This window comes from Pseudorca crassidens, chromosome 15 (assembly GCF_039906515.1).
Source record: "Pseudorca crassidens isolate mPseCra1 chromosome 15, mPseCra1.hap1, whole genome shotgun sequence".
Classification (NCBI taxonomy): Eukaryota; Metazoa; Chordata; class Mammalia; order Artiodactyla; family Delphinidae; genus Pseudorca; species Pseudorca crassidens.
Genome location: NC_090310.1, coordinates 76,118,846 through 76,139,924, shown reverse-complemented (window position 1 = coordinate 76,139,924; position 21,079 = coordinate 76,118,846). Strand labels below are relative to the sequence as shown.

The window sequence follows — 21,079 nt, the reverse complement described above, 5'->3', positions numbered from 1 at the left end:
CTCCTGGCTGTCCTACCACCAGCTCTGCCTTGCCCTGTGGCTATCCCTCTTCTAAGATCAAGAGAAGGCAGGGGGGCTTCCCTGGTGGCACAGTGGTTAAGAGTCCGCCTGCCGATGCAGGGGACACGGGTTCATGCCCCGGTCCGGGAAGATCCCACATGCCGCGGAGCGGCTGGGCCCGTGAGCCATGGCCGCTGAGCCTGCGCATCCGGAGCCTGTGCTCTGCAGCGGGAGAAGCCACAGCAGTGAGAGGCCCGTGTACTGGAAAAAAAAAAAAAAAGAGAGAGAGAGAGAAGGCAGGTACAAGTAGTGGGCTTACAACATTCGACCTCAACTTGTGTAAATTATTTTGTATGTTTTTCAGCAGCAAAATGAAACTGGCTGTTCATCAGAATGAGGATTTGCAGGAGGCATGTAGACCTATGGTTCAGGGGGAAGACCCTCAGAAAGAGCCTGTCTTGCCTGAGTTAGAGCCTAATGACCTCAACTTATTACATCTGCCTCCTCCTTGGGTGCCTCCTGCGGTTCCCCTACCATATGAAGGGGGAATCCCTGCGAGTAGCTGAGGCTTCCAACAGCCCTCCTCAGGCCACAGGTCCAGCCCGAGCCCTGAGCCCTTCCTTACGAGACAGTCAAAAGGAACCCGTCTCCCCTCCCCACACTGGCTGGGGTACTCAATTAAACCCAGGGAGCCCTCTGCCTCAAGCAGGGCAATATCTTCTGAGACCAATGCCTGCAGGTCTAGATGGTCAAGGTCAACCCAGGGGATGTGTATGTGTGCACTCCCGCTTTTCTACCTCTGAATCTATATAACTGAAAAAAAAACATTTAAAGCACAGCTTTCTATATGTGCCTGAATGCCCTATTTCTTTATTGGGGTAATATCTAACAAAATTAAATGACTTTCTCACCAGGGAAAAGTAGGCATTAAAGTACTCCCGGATCAAGCCCATGCTCTCTGAGCTGTGCTATTACAGTCAGGAGATGAGCCTGAACCACAAGCCGCTAAAATTCTAGAAAAGGTAAACACAGAGGCCAGGAAGGACCAAGACAGCTGACTGACCCAACAGTGGTAAAACTCTGTCCAGGCACCAAGGCTCCCAATTTAAAGCAATAGCCTTTAAAGAGGCAGGTAAAGAAAGGGGTAAAGCCTCCGCTAACCACATTTCTTAAATGCCAGTTAATCCAATCTTGTCAATCCCCATGTAACATTCCAATCCTGCCCGTACAAAATCCCGGACTGGAGATAATCGTTGTACACAGGATTTGAGAGCCATTAGCCAGATTGTAGAAGATACACATCCAGGGGTACCAAATCCTTACTCTTCGCTTACAGCTTTATCGGGAAACTTGTGCTGATTTATAGTTCTGGACTTAAAAGATACCTTTTACTGTAAACCCTTAAGTCCTGAGTCTCAGGAACGATTTGTCTTTGAATGGAACGGTCCAGAGACTAATATAAAACAATCTTTTTGGATGGGACTCCCACAAGAATTTAAGAATGCCCCCATCATCTTCAGGGGAAGCATTAGTCAAGGACTAAAGTGATCTCCAATTCAATTAGGGAGTCGTACTCTGATAAACTAACTGCTAGTAAAACTAAGGAAGCTTCAGACCAAAACATAATCCTCACTTTAAAGTTTCTGGCCGACCAGGGGTATAAAGTCTCCAAGGGAAAAAGCACACATTTCTCAACCTAATGTAAAATACCCAGGATTTGGGTGATCAAGAGGACAAACTTCCTGGTGGATCAAAAGGAAGCGTTAGCTAGGGTGACCGTACCCACCACCAGAAGCCATTGCGAGGATTCGTAGGCATGGCTGGGTCTGGATTCCTGACCTTGGACTCATGGCTAAACCACTACGGGAGGCCCTTAAGGAAAATGACAGTGAGCCATGAAGCTGGATGGCAACATGCCATAAGGCGTTCGATAGAATCAAAAAGGCAAAGAATTGGAGTCTAGTCTAGTAGACCTGACCTGACTGATCAACCTTTTAGAAAATCTAGATATGGAAATGTTTATGAAAGGGAGCAGCTTCATGGACTGGGGACTCTAAGGCCAGGGATGCAATAGTAACTCATCAGGACGTTCTAGAAGCAGAAGCCCTCCCTCCAGTTACGTCTGCCCACAAGGCAGAGCGCAGAGCCCTCACAAGAGCCCCGCACCTTGGAGCTGAGAAAAAGGTGATGGTTTATGCCGCTGCTAAGTATACCTTCTCTGCCGTGTATGTTCATGGGACCATAGGGAAAGAGATCTGATATCAGGAAGGAAAGAAAAACACGCAGAGGAGATAACTAACCGTATTAGACTGTTATAATGCCAGAGGAAGTAGCTATAGTACATTGCCCAAGCCACCTAAAGACTGATAGTTATATAGCTAAAGGAAATTGGCTGATCAGACTGCAAAGCACGTGGCCAGAACCAAAACCCAGATCCTAAGGCCCTAGCTTTCATCCCAAGTGTGGACCTATCCCCGTTTAAGCCTCAGTATTCAGAAGTGTACTCTACAGACAGCAGACAGATGGGGGGTTTCATGCTGACTGTCAACTTCAATGGTGATCAGTACCAAACAACCAAAGAAGACTGGATGTATAAGATGTATAATAAACCGGGACAAGTGCTTATACTCAAGCATTTAGTGGAAAGAATTCCTACTCATCTGTATCAAGGAGCCGTTTTGGGAAGGATGCAACCTTACACTGGCTACAAAAGTTTATTGCTGGCCCACAAATGCAAAGGACCATCCAAAAGGTGGCACAAAATAGAGACCATCCTAAAACTGGGCCGCCCCCAAGGATCAAAGCGGTGTAAACCCGAGGGAAGAAAACAGGAGATTGGTAAATAGACTTGACTGCTACACCAAGAGCCACGGGAAGTTAGATGTCTGCTTGTATTTGTGGCCGTCTTTGCAGGATGAGTCAAAGCTTTTCCATGCTGGACGGAGAAGGCTTCCAAGGGAACAGAGGCCTTACTAAGAGAAAGCATCCCTTGTTTTGGGTTGTCTCCTTCAATTCAAAGTGACAGAGGAGCTTTTGTGGCCAAGGTACTCAAGGGGTGTTAGGGACCCTCAGAATATAATGGAAGTGACATGCGTCATGGAGACCTCAGTCTATGGGAAAGACTGAAAAGATGGATCATATCTTTTTTTTTTTTTTTTTTTTTTTTTGCTGTACGCGGGCTTCTCACTGTTGTGGCCTCTCCCGTTGCGGAGCACAGGCTCCGGACGCGCAGGCTCAGCGGCCATGGCTCACGGGCCCAGCCACTCCGTGGCATGTGGGATCCTACCGGACCGGGGCACGAACCCGTGTCCCCTGCATCGGCAGGCGGACTCTCAACCACTGCGCCACCAGGGAAGCCCGGATGGATCATATCTTAAAGACAGTTGCCTAAATGTCAAGAAACCAGCTTAACTTGGGATAAGGTCTTACCAGTTGCCCTGCTTAGAGTAAGAGCAACTCCTAGAAACAAACTCTAATTGAGCCCTTATGAAATGTTATATAGGAGACCCTACCTTAAGAGTAAGTAGTAGTGCAGTCTTGAATGATCATATTCTAAAAGAATTATTGTGACATGTTTGCATGGATTCCCAAAGGAATAAGGTCTGTTTTTGAAGGACTGTTATAATTAGGCATCATACTTCTGTGTATCTTGTGTTAAACCTCTACTCATCAAATCTTGTACTTGGCTGTCTCCTAGATTTAAAAAGCGTTCCCCCACTTGCATGATGATTGCCCAAGACTTAAGAGTTCAGGGTGGGACTCACAAATATTTACAATTAAGTGCAAAACAACTTCATTTCTCTTATAAAAAGCCACACCTCCAGGACTTCCCTGGTGGCACAGTGGTTAAGAATCCGCCTGCCAATGCAGGGGACACAGGTTCGTAGCCCTGGTCTGGGAAGATCCCACATGCTGTGGAGCAACTAAGCCCATGCACCACAACTACTGAGCCTGTGCTCTAGAGCCTGCGAGCCACAACTACTGAAGCCTGCGTGCCACAACTACTGAAGCCCAAGTGCCTAGAGCCTAAGCCACCACAATGAGAAGCCGACGCACCGCAACAAAGAGTACACCTGCTCACCACAACTAGAGAAAGCCCGTGCACAGCAATGAAGACCCAAGGCAGCCAAAAATAAATAAATAAAATAAATGTATTCTTTTTAAAAAATCCACACCTCTAATTAGCAGGAAGCAGCTAGAGAAGTCATAGCCCTTATTTCCCTCAAGATTGAGGAATATACAAAGAAAAAGGAATGGAAACGGCTCATAAAACATTGACCAGCTTAAACTGGTTTTGTCTCCTTAAATAGGTTGATTAATCAAACTCTGAGTGATTTTACAGAGACAGCACTGTGCACATATAACACAGGAATCCATGTCTCCAGGATGACCCCCAAACCAAGAATCTTCAGTCTGCAAAACTCAAAAGAAATGTTGCCACCAGAGCCCTTTAGGAAGCAGGAAATCCTTCAATGAAGAAGATCTAGCTTCCAGCAGCACGAGTAATTTACATGGACTGATTTAAGACCAGCCAATCGCCTTCCAATTTGAAATTCCCCTAACCCCTTAAATTTCACCCTGAGTCAGAGAGACAGAATTGAGCCTTGCCTCCTGTCTCCTTGCTGGTTGAACAAGCAATAAGGCTCTTTCCTTTCTCAAAAGCCAGTGCCACAGTCCTGGCTTCCATGTGTGTCTGGCAGTGAGCCCTTGCTGGGTAACACTCCCACTGGTGGCCAAATTTAGGAATATTTGCACATAAAACAATTATAGGAATGGATGTGAATACGTGGACTAAAAAACATCCTAGTCCATAGTGATCTGAAAATAGTGATTAGGAGAAGAGACCCTTCTCCTTCATGGAGGAAGGCCAGCTAATAAATGTACAAGGGTTGAAAGAGGTGGAAAGTCATTATTTGCAACTATCAGTGTAATCAACCTTAGTGCAGACCATCAGTGAACCCCAAAACCATTGGGGGAAAGATTTGGGGACATCCTTGGATAGCCACAGGATCCCAAGGTATCACGTTACTTAGCAATTACAAAGGGGAAAAGGATTCTATACAACAGAGACATCTGGTGAACACCACCTTAACCAAGGACTCAAACCTGACATCCCAATGACAGATGAGCGGACATTATGAGGCTCCCTCTGCAGAAATCTCGGCCTTAATCTACCAGGAAACAGTCACACTCACCCATTCTGTGGGACGTCCTACAGGCCAGTGGGCCGGCTCCTGTCTGACCTCGCCTGGGCAGTCAACAGACACTCCCTGCTTTGAGCTCTGCCTCGTGCCAGGCCCTGCGCTGGTGCTGGAGATGCAGAGATGGAACCTTGTCCTTCAAGGATGGAGACGATGCTCAGGAGTCCGTGTCCGCGGGGCCTCAGGCATTTGGATGACCTTGAAATGATTTCTAGATGACTGCAACTTCTCCGCCAAAAGGAAAAAGGAAAAATACATATATTTGTTGTTTTCTTCTCCGGATCAAACCAGACGGGCTGGTTTCAGAATCATCTGTCACTAGAGAGGCGCACTCAGGAGCAATCTGTGGGCCCTTGGTCGCCCCATCAAGCGAGACGGCTGGGGTAGCTGGGACCGTTACCATCACGGCTGCCATCAGGATCTGTGGCTGTGACATCATCACAGGGCATCAGCCAGGCACCCGCTGGAACGGGAGCTTCTATCAGCGGGTCCGAGCCCCTCTGCAGCGCTGCTGCTGTTGACAAAGCAGACTTGGCCACAGATGGCAGCAGCCTCAGAACCAGCCGCAAAAGCAACGGGAGGAAGGTCTGCGAAATGACAGAGTCAGATCATCCGGTCTAGAACCGGGGATGTTTAAGGGTTCTCAATCTCCTGCTCTACAGGCAGATCTCTGAGCCTTCACTCATTCCTTCTGCACATATATCAGGAGGACCAGCTATGTGCCAGTCACAGCTGAGGTCCCTGGAGATGCAGCAGAGAACAGATAAAGACCCAGGCTTCGGGAGCTCGTGATCTACAGAAAGAGATAGATAGTGAGTGACAGCTCAGGACAGTGTGCACAGCACGCAGCAGTGTGGCATGTCCCCTCATTCCTCACCATCTGCTCATACTGTTTCCTTTAGCTAGGATGCCCTCCCAGCACGTCTGCATGTCCAAATCCAACTCATCCTTCAAGGACAGTTTAGCCTGCTCTTCCCACCCCTAGGATCCCCCATCACCACTGCCCAATGAGCTTCCCAGCTGAAAATAAAATATTTTCTCCGAGCAACCAGAGCAGTCCTCTGGTATTTCTCTCCCCTCTCATAGATTATAGTTGCTTTGTGTAAAAGAGTCCTCGTCTTCCAAATCGTTATCAACTGAGTCCCCAGAGTTATTACAAAGTTGTATAGAGCAACGAAGCCATCACAGTCCAAAAGTGCCCACTAATGAACTGACCGCTTATAAAATCTCAAGTCCACCCCCGCCGATTCACACCAGCTTGTCTCCCCTGTATCAGCCACAGCCATGTCCTCACAGGCCAGTGTCTCTGAGGATGACACAAAAACATCTACCTACATAATGTAAGTAAATGAGACCCAGTTTCAAAGTGCAAACGCAAATTTGCGAAGGCTACAGCCTCTCATGAATTTCATGAGTGTTGGGTGAGAACAGCTTGTGAAGCCATGGATACAGGGCAGCAGGGCAGTTAGACCAGTTAACAATGCACCAGCCGATGAGTGCTTTCAAAGAGAGTTATTTGTGCTATGAAAGAGTTAAGAGTCCTTTGGGGAAATCAATCAGCCCTGAAATATTTTGCAAAACTGAACTTCCTTTGTTCAAACTGACCATGAGATGTGAGGTGCAGGAAAGTTGCAGGAAAACGACACCTCTCGAATCAGTACTTCATTCTCTGTTCTAAGTATCAGTGGATGGTTGCAGTTAAAGCATCGGTTTTGTTAAGTGTAAGAAAATATACTTCCTTTAAAACTTTCCATTTGACTTTTGAAGTTAAAGTCTCAATCACACCCTCCTTCCCCTCATTTATTTTGAGTTTTGAGTCCCTGTCCTCAGTAAATTCGCTTGAAGGGAATACTTTTCCTGGTTGACAAGGACCTCCCATGCTTATCTCCTATTCCACCAAAAAATAGTGAACATAGAATGGACATTGTTCTTCAGCCTTGAACATAGTGGATGCCAACTAATGTGAAATGGAGAAAAAAAACAACCTGAAGCATTCCAGTTCGCTCTGCTTACTCAAGCTGGTTAAAGAGAAAAAAGTTCATACCCAAGACTTACCATCCTGTGGAGAAAACAGAATTCAGGGCTCTGGCAGGGCTGCTTCTCTGGCTGAGCCCCCCCAAAACTACCAGGAAACATAAGAGGACAGTTTGAATCCCTTGGAGGCTGAGCTGTTTAAGAAACGATGCCAGCAAAACAGGTTTCCCCCATGCAAGAGGATTAAAGTTAAATGGATTCCATCTCGTGCCTCACATAAAGTTAAATTCTAATGAGTTAAAGACTTCATTGTGAAAAGTAAAAAATCTTAAAGAAAAGGTAGGATAACATAAGGTACAATATAGAATCTGTAAAGGAGAACTTACAAATCAAGAATGGGAATCCAGAAGGTGAAAAAGAAAAAGACATATTTGAATAATAAATTTTTGTTTCTTTGTTCATTTTGTTTTTGTGGCTGCACCGCGCATCTTACAGGATCTTAGTTCCCCGACCATAGATCAAACCCATGCCCCCTGCAGTGGAAACGCGGAGTCCTAACCACTGGACCACCAGGGAATTCCCTTGAATAATAAATTTTGTACGTATTATATAAACAGTCTACATAAAAACTATACGTCTCAAATTATGTGCGAAGCAAATAATAAAGGATTAATTTCTATAGTCTACAGAGCACTCTTAAGTTAATCAGAGAAAGGGACAAAGGTTATAAAGAGACCATTTGCTCTTTCCAGAAGTGCAAATCCCAATATTAAAAGGAGAGAAGAAAAAAGAAAAACAGTAAAGGAAAGAAAGGAATAAGGAAAAGATGTTTGAATTCACTAGCAGTCAGGACATTTCATATCCAGCTGTGAGTTATGACTGTACTTAGAAGACTAGCAAAAATTTTAGAGGGCTATAAATCTCATTGCTAGCTGGGCTATAGAGGTAAGTGCACTCTCCTATACTCTAGTAGAAATGTGGAATATTAGTCCTTTCTGAAGGTAGTCTGGCAATATTTAGTAAATTTTTTTAAAAGTACAAACACTGTATGTATACACCAAGCTCTCGAGCTACTGGAAATCCATCCTATTTGTACCAGTAGGTACAGAAATACTTCCTGTAGCATTATTCAAATGGCACAGAACCAGAAGCAAACAAATTCCCTTTTCTGGAGAAGTAGCTGAGTACTTTGCAAATATATCCATCCCGTGGAATATTGCAGAGCCATGAGAAGAATGAACTTTAATTGCAGCTATAGAGAGGACTTGAAAGTTTCTGCAAGTTATTGAGTAAGAAAACCAAGATGCAAAAAGTGTGTAACACCATTTATGTAAAACAGTGACTCCCCACTCCCCCAAAATGCCCTTTATCATCTGTGTGTGTGTGGAAGAGATGCACTCTGTAAGATTATGGGATTGTATGAGTGCAAAGGAAAACATGGAAGGATATGTATTTTGTTTTTTAATACAGATTATCTTTGGAGATGGAGATAGCAGAGGTGAGGGCAAGTGGGGAGGAAAGAAAGTGTCCACCGTAGGCAGCGTGCCCCATATGATCCCATTCATGTGTAAGTACGTGTCTATACGTAATAATGCTAACAAATAATAAACCATCTGGACTCAAGGTGAGGAAGGTGAACCCAAGTCTTTATCTGCCTGAGACAATGAGGAAGCCATAAATGACAAGGGAATCTGAGCCAGGTCTCAAAAGATAAATGAGGTTTTGACAAGCAAAAATGGCATCAAGAAAGAAAGATGGAAAGAGTTCCTGGCAAAGAATCCTTTTAAATAAAGGATTTGGAGAAGAGAGAGTGTTTTATTCATTCTACAAAATTTATTGGAGCCTATGTGGTAGGCACAATTCTAAGACGGCACCCAAGATTTCTGCCCTTAGTGTGTACACCTCTTAGTGTATAACATCCTACCGTTCAGTGTGGTGGAACTTGTGAATAGATGGGATTTCACTCCCAGGATTGTGTGTATATGGCAAAGATGAAGAGATTCTGCAGATGTAATTAAGGTCCCTAATCAGTTGAACCTGAATTACTCAAAAGAGAGATGACCCTAGGTGGGTCTGACCTAATCAGATGAGTCCTTTAAAAGAGAGCCTAGGACTTCTCTAAAGGGAGAGATTTGAAGCCAGAGAGGTGCTCTCCTGCTGGCCTTGAAGAAGCAAGCTGCCATGAGTTCTATAACTACAAGGAAATTCATTCAGCCAACAACCACGTGCACTTAGAAAACCCTGTGCCTCAGATGAGACCCCAGTCCCCTCTAACACTTTGTAGCCTTTGAGACCCTGAGCAGAGGTTTTCAAAATTGAGATGTCTTTGTTTTCATACACTTTCAAAATATCTGTATTTCTTTTTATGGTTGCCTGCTATTTGGCAGGGAGCACGGATTTTCCATTAATGGCAATGACAGAAAGTTGCTTTTAAAAATCAGCTTTTTTGCAGTATAATTGCATGCAATAAAAGGCACCAATTTTAAGTGAAAATTTTGAGTTTTGACAAATGAACACAGTTATGCAACCACCATGACAACCGTGATATAGAACATCCCATCACCCCAAAAAAGGTCCCCTCTGCCCTTTTACAATCAATCTCTTCCCCCAACTACTAGACCCAGGAAGCCATTACTCTTTGTCACTTTGATTTTGAGTTTTATAGAAATGTGTGTACATGAAATCATACAGTACATAGTTTTTGTGTCTGGCTTCTTCACTTAGTACCTGTTAATGGGCATTTGTGTGTTTCAATTTGGGGTTATTATGAATAAACCTCCTGTGAACATTTGATGACCAATCGTTATGTGGACGTATGTTTTCGTTTCTTTTGCATAAATACTGAGGAGTGAGAATTTAAGTCAAACGATAAGTGTGTGTTTAGCTTTATAAGAAACTGAAACTATTTTTACATAGCAACAATACCATCCGAATTACCACCAGAATTGTAGGAGTGTTCCACATGCTCCAAGTACTTGCCCACACTTAGTCTTCTCAACCTTTCTCACTTTAACAATATAATTGGGTGCGTAGTGGTATCATATAGTGATTTTTGCTTTGCATCAACAAAGATGTTAAGCATCTTTTCACGTGCTTAGTCCCATTCATATATCATCTGTGGTGAAATGTCTTTTCAGATTTTTTGCCCTTTTATTATCAGGTGCTTTATCATCTCAATATTGAGTTGGCCCCCATAGTTGTCACCATCTAATGTGACTTCCATTATAATGTCACACTGCATGGCAAAAGGGACTTTAATTGTATTGGAGTATAGTTGTTACAATGTTGTGTTAGTTTTAGGTGTACAGCAAAGTGATTCAGTTATACATATACATATATTCATTCTTTTTTAGATTCTTTTCTCATATAGGTTATCACAGGATACTGAGTAGAGTTCCCTGTGCTATACAGTAGGTCCTTGTTGGTTATCTATCTTATATATAGTAGTGTGTGTATGTTCATCCCAAGCTCCTGATTTATCCTTCCCCCCACCGTTTCCCCTTTGGTAACGATAAGTTTGTTTTCAATATCTGTAAGTCTTTTTCTGTTTTGTAAATAAGTTCATTTATATCATTTTTTTAATTAGATTCCACATGAGTGATATCATATATTTGTCTTTGTCTGTCTGACTTACTTCAATTAGTATGATAATCTCTAGGTCCAAATTGCTGTAAATGGCATTATGTCATTCTTTTTTTTAATGTCTGAGTAATATTCCATTGTATGTATGCACCACGTCTTTTTTATCTATTCCTCTGTCGATGGACATTTAGGTTGATTTCATGTCTTGGCTATTGTAAATAGTGCTGCTATGAACATAGGGATGCATGTATCTTTTCAGATTATGGTTTTCTCCAGATATATGCCCAGGAGTGGGATTGCTGGATCATATGGTAGCTCTATTTTTAATTTTTTAAGGAACCTCCATACTGTTCTCCATAGTGGTTGTACCAATTTACACCCCCACCAGCAGTATAGGAGAGTTCCCTTTTCTCCATACCCTCTCCAGCACTTATTTGTAGACTTCTTGGTGATGGCCATTCTGACCAGTGTGAGGTGGTGCCCCACTGTAGTTTTGATTTGCATTTCTCTGATAATTAGTCATGTTGACCACCTTTTCATGTAAAAGGGACTCTATAGATGTAATTAAGCTTACTAATCAGCTGACCTTAAAGTAGGGAGGTTGTCCTGGGTTATCCAGGTGGGTCCAATGTAATTACATGAGCCCTGAAAAGCAGAAGACTGAAGGCATGGAGAGGCAAAGCATGAGGAGGACCTCGCCCACCATTTTGCCCACTTGAGGATGGTAAAGACCACATGGAAAGCATGAGGGGGAAATGAGTTCTGCCAGCAACCAATGAACTTGACAGAGGATCCCGAGTTCCAGATGAGAATCACAGCCTCCGTCAATACCTAGATTATAGCTGGTACGACCCTTCACAGAGAACCCAACCATCATGCTGGACTCCCGACTTCCAGAACTAGGAGATAATAAATAGCTGTTGTTTTAAGCCATTAAATTAGTGGTAATTGATTAAATTACCGTCTCTCTACTAAAAGCAAAAAAACTCACAAAAGTTAAATTAAGAGATCCACATGTTTCAAGAAAAAACATAAGTGCATTTGTGCGTGTGGAATTGAAGGATTTACCATGTATTTACTAAGCAAACAAAACGCACTCGTGTGAAAAGCTACAGCCCACCCGCCGTCTTCACACACACCTCCCACCCGGCCCCAGAGGCATGTGAATGTGTGACTCCAGTTTCCAGAGTCTCTGGACACTAATTTCTCTTCTTCTCTGCTCTCACGATGAGACCAGGAATCTTGAGGCCCTTCATTCAGGGAAACCTACTCACAGTTTCCAAAAGACGTCATCCCAGCGGGAGCCAAGTCTCTATTTGGAGGTGTTCTCTTCCATTCTTTGTTGCTTTTTCCTTCTTGGACCCGGGCAGCAACTCAAGCCTGCCCGCTTCCCCAACATGTTAACACAGACAGCCTGCTTCCCCAACTAGAGAGGCACATGCTAGCTTAATTACAGTGAGGGAGACTCAGTTGCTATTGAAACAGTCGAGTGATAGACAAAACCCTTCATTTGGGAGGAAAATGAGTTGTACACAAACAGGAACACATTTCATCTTGAATTAAAAGCTGCAACACTCCCCTGGCACAGAACTCCGGCTGTTTGTTTTCTTTTCTGCCTCCGTCTCCTCCTCCCCTGAGGGAGTTTCTTGGCAATGGGCCGGGCTTTGAGGCCCCACGAGGGTCCCTCCTGTAATCTCCCTTCATCGGCCAGCCGTCCTCTTGCCTTTGTGGAAGCTTCAGTTGCCCCAGCCCACCTGGAGCGGGACCCTCCCTCCCAGCCCTGTCCCTTCCTGTGCCCGGTCCCCTCCCCGCAGCCCCTGAAGAGTAAAAACTGTCAAGTCAGGGACAGCTGCTCCGCCCCGGGGCCCGGCTCCTGGAGGTGAATGAAGGGTTAAACGTGATGAATAACAGTCAGCTAAGGCGACACACGCGGGGAAAGCGCTCGCTTTAGCCCAAACTCCCAGATCGATAGAGAGGGCCACAAATAACGAAATCATCCATCTTCCACCCACTAAAGAGGAGTCCGCTGCGGCCAGTTGGAAAAGGGCAGCGAGAGACGTCCCGCCTCCGCCTTGCAGCGATTCGCGCTCTGGGATGTCCCTGCTCCCGCTGCCCAGCGAATCCCCGGGCCCCTGGGGACCGTGCCCAGCGGACGCCCCACAGAGGTCTTCCCTGAGGAGGAGAGGGGTGGCCAACAGCCTAACCCCACCCACAGGGGCCGGGTGGTCCCTGACCCCATAACCTGCTAACTCATTTACAGAGGGAAGGGAGGGTCTCAGGTCCCTGTGACCATGGGAAGATGTGTACCTGTGACAAGACCCACTCAACCAGAAGCATTCCCATCTCCCATCTGCTCCAAGCCCAGCATGAGTGACCGCACAGCACAAGGTAAAAATCTCAGCCTTCAAAATACGATACCCGACCCAACCTGCGCTCTCCGCCTCCGTGACCATTGTCTGCTCCAGACCACCATCAACTGCATCATTTCTCCAGCCTCTGAGTTCTCCCTGCTCGTGCCTTTGCGCTGCTCTCACCCACCGCTGCTGCGGGGCTCCTGCCAGAACGTCAATCAGATCACGTCCCTCCTTTACCAAAACACTCCTCCAGCTCCCAGCTCCCTGGAAGGAAAAGCTCTTGCCATCTCAACTCCCATCACCTCTGACCTCATCCCCGCATCTTCCCCTCAGCCACCCGTTCCAGCCACCCTGGACTCAGGTTATTTGCTTTTCTTCAAACAGAAGAACAAATGTTGTTCAACAGAACAAATATTTGTTGTTCAACAGAACAAATATTCGGTCTGTGTCATCCTCCTGAGTGAAAAGGAGCTGGTACGGCGTTTCCCAAATGCAGCACATGCACCTCCAAAGATTGTCCGGATGCTTCTCAGATGAATGTGCTTTTTTTTTCAACAGTGTAAGAGTATTCAATGTGTATTAGACCATGACATGTATGAATAAAAAGTTTAAGTGAAGAGATTTAAAGATAAATAATAGAAGAGATGGTATAATGCAAATGATAAAAATCATGAAGGTAGCTTCGGGATGCCTGAAGTTTGGGAAACTCTGTTGCAGGAGAAAATTCAAAACTCTGGGAACCTGTGGGCTTGGATACACACCCTCCCTCTGCCACTTGCTGGCCACACTGAGTGGCTTGCTTGGACCTCCAGCGCCTCATCTGTCACATCAAGAGATTGCAAAAGCTCTGTGGTTCCTTCGCCTACAAGTCCCAAGACTGAGGATGGTGGGGTCATGGATTCCAGAGGCAGTGCCTGGACCAGGGTGCCCCACTGTTGGTGCTGCTGAGACCTCCTGGGGGTGGCCCTGGAAGTGTCCTTTCCACACCTGGTCCCCAGCCCTCCCTGTGCCTGAGAACATCCCGTGGAGCTGTCCCTTGAATCCCTGTTTGTGTTGAGGTGGGCATCTGTCACTTGCAGCCAAATGGCCTTCATGGATTTAAGTGACTCCAGGCTCTCACATCTTCCTTGATCACTGTCTAGAACAGGTCCCTCCAGCCTTGCCAGCTGCACTTTTGCACGTCTTCTTTCTCCTTCTGGGATCCCCTTCCTCATTCTTCCACCATCCCCGTCCAGTCCAGCCCACATGTCTACTCCTCTCTGGAGATCTCCTTGACCTCCCTTCTCTGGACCACATGGCATCTGCAATCCTGGACGGGCACAGCTGAGCAACTCTGCCCAGCGAGGCTCTGCTTCCCCACGGAACTGACCAACTACAACTGCAGTCTGGGTGCTGTCAACTGCGCCCAGCCAGGGGCTGGGGGACACGAGACTCCTCCCTCTGTTGATGAGGGCGGCTAGACAACCTACGTTGGTTTACTCATCCCAAGACACTCCATCTTCCTGTGTTACCATCCTGTCTCCCTGCTGACGCAGACGGTCTTCAGATTTGTAACGAAGAGTCTGGCCGGTTCCCAGCACATAAGTAGCCAGAGGACAAGTTCAGTGATTCATGTTCGATATTAAAGCACACGTCTTATGGGTCGGAGGATGAACATCAGATGGGTGTGGGTCACACTCGAAGCTTTGTTTTTCATCTTTAGAACATTCTAAAGAATGCCTGGAAGCTTAAAGTATCTGCCAATATACTCTTAATTGCAAATGGATCACAGTTAATAAATTCTCATGTTTTGAGCACATCCCCATAGGAACTGTGTAGAATGACCTTGGATTTGTTCTTGACTCCTTTCTCACACAGCATTTTCAACTGATCAGCAAACCTTGCTCGTTCTACTTTCAAAATATATCCTGAATCCGACCCTTCTTCCGCCTCCACTGACCCTGGACACGTCTCCCCATCATCTCTTCCTGAATGATTGCCACACCTCCTCACTGGTCCCCCTGTCTCCATCTCGCCCCCTACAGGCCATTTTGCGTATGGCAGCCACAGGGATCCTGTGAAAACCTCTGGAGCAGGTCCCTTCTCTGCTCAAAACCCCCAATGTCTCCAGTTCCAGTCGCCCCCAGACTCCTCACAGAGGCCCACAAGTCCCTACACCTGGTCTGGAGTCTTTCTAACTTTCCGAATGTATCACCAGCCTCACTGCTCACTGCTTACCCAGCCCTGGCTCACCGGCTCCTTTGTGACCATCCTCCTCACGCTGACGTCCACTCAGGTCCTGTCCTGGCTGGGACACTGACCCCAGTCCCCATGACTGACTCCTTAGCTCAGCTGTGGCTTCACACAGTGGCCTTTCCTGACTGCCTGCTTGGGGTGACCCTCTGTTATTCACTGTCCCCTCATGCCATGTGCTGGTTACTTTCTCCTTGCTTTCCAACCTCTCCACGGGCCGCTGGGCCCCAGGAAACTGATTTCTAGGGACTGCCTAAAGACTCAGGGAAACAAAACAGACATTTACATGAGGCAGAGTCTGCAGAGGTTTGAGATGCAATAGGACCCATCGGGTGGAGTTTTTTTTTTTTAAAAAGGGCTTCAAATGCTTGGCTTTTAAAAATATTTATTTATTTATTTTTGGCTGTGTTGGGTCTTCATTTCTGTGTGAGGGCTTTCTCTAGTTGTGGCAAGCGGGGGCCTCTCACTATCGCGGCCTCTCTTGTTGCGGAGCACAGGCTTCAGACGCACAGGCTCAGTAGTTGTGGCACATGGGCTTAGTTGCTCCGCAGGATGTGGGATCTTCCCAGACCAGGGCTCGAACCCGTGTCCCCTGCATTAGCAGGCAGATTCTCAACTACTGCGCCACCAGGGAAGCCCTTGGGTGGAGTTTTTTATAGAGTTTTTTTTTTTTCACTTTTATGTCTGTGAACAGACATAAACCCTCTTCTTCATTTGAATTTTCCAGACTGCGAAGGGGATGGGTGTAATTCTTAACTCCCCCACGTGTAATCAGGGGCCCCTGTGAAGAAATGAAAGGTCCCTTATGTGTCGGGGAATGAAGTGGTTGCTAATTCGTTATTCACCCTGCACAGGCCAAGGGAAGCCCGACGTCCCTTGCCGTCTGCCTGTCCCATCTTGACAAATGTGAACCAACAGGCAATGGCTTGATAAGAGCATAATGATCAACATTGTTTCAGTTTTAAAAAAAAAGCATGATGGGGGACTTCCCTGGTGGCGCAGTGGTTGGGAGTCCGCCTGCCGATGCAGGCGACACAGGTTCGTGCCCCGGTCCGGGAAGATCCCACATGCCGCGGAGCGGCTGGGCCCGTGAGCCATGGCCGCTGAGCCTGCGCGTCCGGAGCCTGTGCTCCGCAACGGGAGGGGCCACAACAGTGAGAGGCCCGCGTACCGCAAAAAAAAAAAAAAAAAAAAAAACATGATGGGTCTAGTCAGGCTTTTAGTAGGAGAGGAAAAACATGGGAATGTCAGTGGGCAAGGAAGTACAGACAGAATGGGAAACTAAGGCAAGGGATAGGGGAAGATGGGAAGCCTCAAGCAGAGCCGAGGATGGGGGCGGGTTGGTGATGGGGTCTTGGAGGCTGGGCCAGTGACAAGGAAAATGCAAAGTTGCCGACAGATTTAAGATTGCCCGTGCTGGGACACACACGAAGCATTTTTCAAGGATATAGGGAACAAGAGATCATTAAACTAAGTTACCAGGGCTTCCAAGAGACAGTGGGACTAATTTAATGAGAGAGGCCCCGACACTGCAAAAATCTAAATTAATTCTTTGCTCGGCTGTCCACAGGGGAGGATGAGGAAACGGTTACCTTCAGAAACCATAATCCATTTTCTTACTGAGGCAGAATAGAGAGAGAGAGAAAGAGGAAGGGAGGGGAAAGAAGAGGCTGGGATGGTGGAAGGTGGGGTTTATTGTCCTTGATGTCATGGTGGGAGTTTCTCTGACACAGATCAACTTTAATACCAGCTCAGACCAGTCCTTTGAGCCCTCCCCGGCCCCCTCCACAGGTCCCAGCCCATTCAGGGCTTCCAGGAAGCAGCTCCCAGGCCACAGTGGCCATCCTGGGACCTATGAGTCCTTTGTCCCCACTGTTGGCCGACTTCCCTCTCATCATGAGAGCTGGGCTCCTGCTTCAGTTGCACAACTCTCTGGGCAGCTTTCCTTCCGGTGGTTAAAACAAATATCTCCATCTTTTCCAGATTTCCAGCATCACAGTCTGTGATTTGGAGTACCGGTTGCCCAGCGGGGTGGAATCAAGATGAAACTACAACCTGAAAACACCAGGTCCATTTCCGGAAATCCGGTATGTAAAACTCTGCACGTAGGATACTCATGTGAAACAGCTGGGAGAGACTGAGGCTCTTTGGGATCCAACCTCCCTTACGTTGAAGATGATGATGTGCCCCCTCCCCCCAAGAGTGTATCCTGATGGCCTTTGTTTACTGGTGATGCTGTCTCTTGAGCTGAGGACTGGCTACAGGTGTGCCCACCTCATCTCATGATGATTCATCAAGATTGCATTTGTGATCTGGGTACTTTTCTTATGTAGGTTATACTCCAAGAAATGTTTACACCCAGTGAGATTTTGATTGAGGAAGACAAAGACATTTATTAAAGGTGAGACACCAACCCCCCAAGGGTGTTTGAGCCAATCAGCCAGAAACCACCCATGGCCTTCTCCCAAGGGGATTTGCTCCAGCCCCTACTGGTCCAAGATTCCATACCTGGCTCTCCTCCCACCTTCCTGCCTTGTCATGTCCCTTGGACCGTCAAGGTCCTCAGGGACCTGGCTGGGCTGGTCCTTCCCATCCCAGAGTTCCCTGCAGCCCTCCCTGTACTCGCTCTGAGAAACGCCTTTCCCATCATGAAGAATCCAGACAGGCCTGTCCTGGCCACTCCACCTGCCTCCCCCTGACAGTATACAAGTTCATCGTGGACCCCACCAAATCACGAATGTATTTAGTTATGATGGGGCTTTAGGAAGATGAATCCACCCTCTCACAATTTCATTTCTGGTTCGTGCATCCCAGAGGCAGGACAGAGCTAGCACCCAAACTCTCCGTAATAGTTCAGAAAAGGACAAGAGGTGCTTAGAGCCCAGGAGAAGGAGGAGGGAGGGGCCATACAGACTCTCTATCTCAGCTTCTAGTTTCCCTGCCTCCGGCCGCTTCCCTCCCTGAGTGAGAGCCAGCTCCGCTCCAGACACGTCACTCTCCTACCTAAAAGCCTTCCAGCTCCTGAAATGGAGAAATACATTCCCTAACCTGTGTTCTCACATCACTAACTCCTCTCAAAACCTCATCTTCTAGACACCAACCGCGTGCATATTTGATTTGGGTTCTCATCTTTATTAATTCTCTCTCCCAGTTTATCTTCATTTACTTAATTCTTCCTCCCTACCCTATTTTTAAAGCATGAAGTGTCTTTCCCATTGCTCTTTCCTCTGGAAGAACGCAGGCGTTTAAAAACAAGAATTTTCTTCCAAGTCCAGCTTAGCCATTTCCTCAGGCCTGGGTGAGAGCTCTTCTCTTTTTCATTCTTTCCTACAAATGTTTTAGCTTTGATTTCTACTTTGGTATGGGAGTTATTCGGGAGCGGATTCTCTCCAATAAAATGCACCCACTTTAAGCGTCTGGCTCAGTGAGTTTGGACAAATGTGTCCGCTGGAGTAAACTTCACCACGATCAAAACATAGAACACTTCCAGCCTGAATATCTTTTTATGGTTTGTTTTAATATTGTTGGATTATGATCAGAGCATAACCTGTAAAAAGTCTTTATTTTTTAAATTTTGTTAAGGTTTCCTTTGTACCCAAAGAAACAACAGCAAAAACAAAAAAGGAATGATTTGGAAAAAATATTTAAATATCAGATATTCTGTCCCTGGCGATCTCTCCCTAGATCATCTTCACTCTGCTCCTAAGACAGTCGAGTCATCCTTTTATTAAACCATAGTCATGCTGCGGTGTTGCGAGGCCTTTCTGTGTCTACCCAACCCCCTTCGCTAGAGATGAGCTCCTTGAAGGTCAGGGCCACATCATCACTGAGTCCCTAGGGCTACAGTGGGACTCCGTGTGGTAAAGATGCTTGATCAATATTCATACCTAGAGTTGAATTAAGTACACCTTGCCTGTGTCCTGGAGAACTCACCTGGGTGGCAGGTGGTTTAGGGACCCCCAATCACTACCCCAGGCCCTGTCTCTCCAGTGGCTAATTCATGTTAAAATATCTCCCCTGTTCTTTAGAGAATAATTGAGGGAAATCATTCTAACACACACCTATTGACTTCTCTGCTCTGACCCAGGGGCTTGAAATAAGTAAATCATTGAAACCATCACATCCTGCCTGTTTCAGGGAAGGCATTGATAGAAGGGGTATCAGTGGATTCGATCATGGCAGGAGCAGGCGGGCAGGGAGAGGTCCCTGGCCCAGGCGTCAGTGCGGTCCTCAGGGCTTCGTGAGGTCTCAGAAATCCAGCCCAGGGTACTTCACAGGGAACGGCAGGGGCTGCTGCAGCCTGTCTTTGCATCCTTTCCCTGAGCTGGACAAGGGAAGACTGACATGTGGGCTCAGGAAATGAGATTCAAAGTCTCCACTTATCCCTCAGCTCAGCCTCTTGGGGATGCAGTGGGCACCTGCTGGAGAGGGGTGTCTGGGAGCTGGGAGGGAGAGGTGGGTGACAGTCTGGGGATGGCACGTGGGTCGGATGTGGCCCCATCTGGCTGGAGGTCTCCATCCTCTTCCTCTCCCAGGGCCACCTGGACTTCAACAGCACCCACCTGAGCCCTCCATGCCCTGGCTTTGCAGCCCTCGCATGGCTTACCCATTGCCACCCTCGGAAATCTTGACCCTGGCCTCCAGGCCCCTCCTTCTGCCCTGTCTCTGCACTGCCTTCTCTCTGCTGCCCATTTGGGCTCCTTCCTTTTCTCAGGTCTGGGCAATGCTGTTCCCCCTGCCTGGAAGGCTCTTCTTCTGCCCCTCCCAACCCCCTTTGTCCAGCTCAAGGTCTCCCAAACAGCAAACGTGAGATGATAGAGCCAGTGCACACGGCATCCAGTAACACTGAATCCTATCGTGATTCTTCTTTCCTTCTTCCAGTTACCTCAAAGACAACATCTTGATTTGGTGCTAATATGCCTTTAGCACCTCTCTAAGCCTTGCTCATCATCCTTTGAAACAAAGAAAGAACAGGCCCCGGCTTAGTGCAGAATGCCCCTGTTTAGGTGTATTGTTTTTATTTCCATGGTTACCATCCTCCTGCAGCAAGACGTGCTGGTTTCCCATTTACACTGCTGATAGAGTTTTCCTTTCAAATAAGTTTCCTAGTAAAAACAAAAATAGATCTAATTAAAGAAAAATATTAAACAAAGGATTATTCTGGTGGTGTGTGGTTGTGGGGAAAATGGAGACAGTGGCCTTTGAATGAATAAAACTGGGTAAACAGTTTGGGGGGGCAAAATGGGTGAAGGTGGTTAAGAGGTACAAACTTCCAGTTAACAGATAAATAAGTCCTGGGGATGTAACGTACAGCGTGGTGACTATAGTTAAGATACCGTATTGTATATTTGAAAGTTGCTAAGAGTAGATCCTAAAACTTCTCATCACAAGAAAAAAATTTTGTAAATATGTGTGGTGATGGATGTTAACTTATCGTGGTGATCATTTTATAATATATACAAGTATCAAACCATTATGTTACACACCTAATACAATGTTAGCATCAATTACATCTCAATAAAAATAAAATAGAGAAAGCAGTGAGCAATGGCTAGGAGCTTGGACAGGGTGAGATAGCACTGGGCAAACCCCAACTCAATCACTTACCATCAGGGCCCTTCTCCTGACCTCTCCTTAGCTTCCTCATCTGTAAAATGGGAAAACAGACCCCACCTCATAGGGGCTCTTGTGCAGAATAGTGAGAGAATGTGGGAAAGCCACAGGCCCAATGCCAAC

General features: G+C 46.5%; 1 long non-coding RNA gene across 5 annotated transcripts in view; it reads right to left on the bottom strand.

The window, feature by feature from the left end:
- LOC137207958 (uncharacterized) overlaps positions 1-13,320 on the bottom strand; it is a 29,681-nt gene extending 16,361 nt beyond the window's left edge. For 4 of the 5 annotated variants that reach the window (XR_010935396.1, XR_010935394.1, XR_010935395.1 and 1 more), the window contains exons 1-2: positions 12,032-12,878; positions 5,196-5,994 (exon numbers count right to left, since the gene is read on the bottom strand). This is a non-coding gene — a long non-coding RNA (uncharacterized lncRNA). Of the gene's footprint in view, positions 1-5,195; positions 5,995-12,031; positions 12,879-13,185 lie in introns of those variants that run through there. The other variant, XR_010935398.1, reaches the window with a different exon arrangement.
- Positions 13,321-21,079: the final 7,759 nt, after the last annotated feature.